This window comes from Zeus faber (assembly GCF_960531495.2).
Source record: "Zeus faber genome assembly, chromosome: 3".
In the NCBI taxonomy this organism is placed as follows: domain Eukaryota; kingdom Metazoa; phylum Chordata; class Actinopteri; order Zeiformes; family Zeidae; genus Zeus; species Zeus faber.
Genome location: NC_137190.1, coordinates 25,363,114 through 25,365,507, shown reverse-complemented (window position 1 = coordinate 25,365,507; position 2,394 = coordinate 25,363,114).

The following is a 2,394-nucleotide window of genomic DNA, read 5'->3' as shown; positions in this document are numbered from 1 at the left end:
ACACATTATAATTACATTTAAATGGCAGTAAAATTCGTTTGGATTTTGTCTCAACTTGTTACCTTTAAGGTGCAGTGAATTTAGTTGCATCTAGCGGTGAGGTTGCAGATGGCAACCAACTGAGTACCCCTCCCCGTGGTGGTGCAACATGGCAGCCTCAGTGGAGGAGACGGTGGGCGCGAAAAAAAAACGAAAGACCCTCTCTACAGTCAACGTTTGGTTTGTCCGTTCTGGGCTACTGTAGAAACATGGCGGTGCAACATGGCGGCCTCCGTGAAGCGTACCATCCCCTATGTAGATTAAAACGGCTCATTCTGAGGTAACGCCAACACAACGATTCTTATTTTCCTGGGATTATACACGAATTCAAACATACTTATGAATATTATATTCCATTTCTGCCAAGTCCGTTCCATAAATTCTACACACTGCACCTTTAAGACCTTTACCACTGCATTACATCTTGAGTTTCCCAATTTGCTAATAATAAAAAAAATAAAGCCTGCAATCCAAACCCTGTTTTTTTTGTTTGTGTTATGTTAATCGCCATCTTCAAACTTGACTCAGGCCTTTTGTGATTCACGTGAGTATTGCGGGTACTCTATTAATACCCACAAGCTGAGCAAAAAATATAATAATATTAAAAAAAAAAATTCACCCATTCCCAAAACAAAAGACAAAGGATGCCAATTCTTATTTTGAAAACCAACTATCGAGGGTTTGACAGGATGTTCTTACACTGGCATCAAGTAAAACAAATGACTTTTAAACAGCTTTTATGGGATTTCTGTTTCTCATAGAGGCAACTGCAGATCTACCGATTCCAGGAGAAGGGCAAAGAGGTTGCACTTTGGATTTTTCCGCACGAACACACAAAAAAATACACTCGTACATAAGTTTAAAAACTACGTCGTTTTAAGTGCCGTCATGTGGAAACACGAGAGGTTGAGGTGACGCGTGGACGTTAATGACGTGCAATGTGGCGCACGGCCCCTCCAGTACGACGACAAAACGCAAAAACTTAAAAGAGTCTGAAACGCCCGACCACACACTCGTTCTGAGCAAACACCACAACGCAAAGTAAGAAAAATCAAACGCTTCTCCGACGAGGGCACGCCGGGTAACCATAGCGACCCGACGTTTTCAACACGAGGGCCAAAAGACGGGACGGACGGACTTGTGCTTCCACGGGGGAGAATGTTGGAGCAGCGTTCACCGCGGGTACGAGGAGACAGAAGTTTGATCAGCCCGGAACAAGCGCTTTTATAGGGGGGTTGATGGGATGTCGTAACAGTCAAAGAAAACTCTCAAATGACTCTATTTTTGCGAAACACATCGGTAGGACACACGAGTATAAACATCTGCGTATTTACATTTTGTTCTATTCAATGTGCAACTATGTCACAACATTTCCAGAAGTCCACGACATACAGGGTTTCACCTTTGGTTATGTAATTATCAAGGCTAGGTTTAAAAAAATATAGAACACACGTCCATGTCACTTTGCATACAGTTAACTTTAAAGAGGAGATGGTTCAACCCAAGCAGCTGGTCAGCGCTGAATTTGCATCTGAGAGAAAACCTAAGGTACTGGATGTTTCGATTGTGTGTTGGGGGCAATTAAGAAACCCCCCCGAGGGGGGGGCGCTTGCCACCGCTATTTTCTGGTGTTAAATGTTGGTGTACATGTTCCTGACATCTTTGTTTGAGTATAGGTGGATTTGTTTTTGTTGTTTTTTTCTCATTTTTTTTTTTTTCCCCCCACTTTCCCTTCCGTCGTCGTAAGAATAAAGAGTCTCCTCGTCAGTTTCCGCGAACCGTCGCCGATCGTTTCGTCCGGACGCGTCTCTTAGATCTCTCTCTCTCTCTCTCTCTCTCTCCATCGACTCCCCGTTTTTTTTTTTTTTTTGTTGTTGTTATTTTTTTAACTTTCTTTTACATCGTCGCGACGGACTGAAAGTCTCGGTCGGTTACAGCAGCTAGCGAGGCCGTCCTTGTTTGGTTTTTCGACGGTTAGGAAACTAGATAAAAATAGATCGAGTCAAAACCCGCCGTGGAGGAACCGATGACACCTACGAAGCAGGACCCAACTAAAACATGTCGACGTCACAACCAAAACATTGTTCTCTATCGTTTAGTAAAATATTCACATCTGTCCCGTACAAGACACTGCTTTTCACAGAAAGAAAACATCTTGGAACTTGTATTAAGTCTCTAGTAAGCATCGTCACGTCATTACATCTGTGTATATATGTAATTATTAAGGCAATCGTTTTGGGGGGTGGGGAGGGTTGGGGAGGTGGAGGGGGTTCGAGTGGGGGGCGGGGGCACGACTTACTCATCTCTGTGCACAGCAGAGTCTTTAATTTGTGTTTTTGAACTTCACGGCTCCAA